We start from the raw sequence: 307 nt of genomic DNA on the forward strand, positions 1-307 counted from the left end.
AGATTAAATGTAAATTCAAAAACAGACGCATCAATAATAAATAATGGAATTTTCATAAAAACCACTTTTGTTTTAGTAAATGATATTCATCACACTGTAATATTAGGAACTCCTTTTATAAGTTTAATTACCCCATATAAAGTAAACAATGACTCTATTTCTTTTAAATTCAATCATAAAAAATTAAAATTTGAATTTTTAGAAAAACCTCGAACTAGAAACCTTAATTTAATAAAAGCATGTTCAATTTATGAAAATAATATTAATACCATAATCCAAGGGAAGACTTTTCAATTAGAAAATCTTA

Source organism: Primulina huaijiensis, chromosome 3 (assembly GCF_012295235.1).
Source record: "Primulina huaijiensis isolate GDHJ02 chromosome 3, ASM1229523v2, whole genome shotgun sequence".
Classification (NCBI taxonomy): domain Eukaryota; kingdom Viridiplantae; phylum Streptophyta; class Magnoliopsida; order Lamiales; family Gesneriaceae; genus Primulina; species Primulina huaijiensis.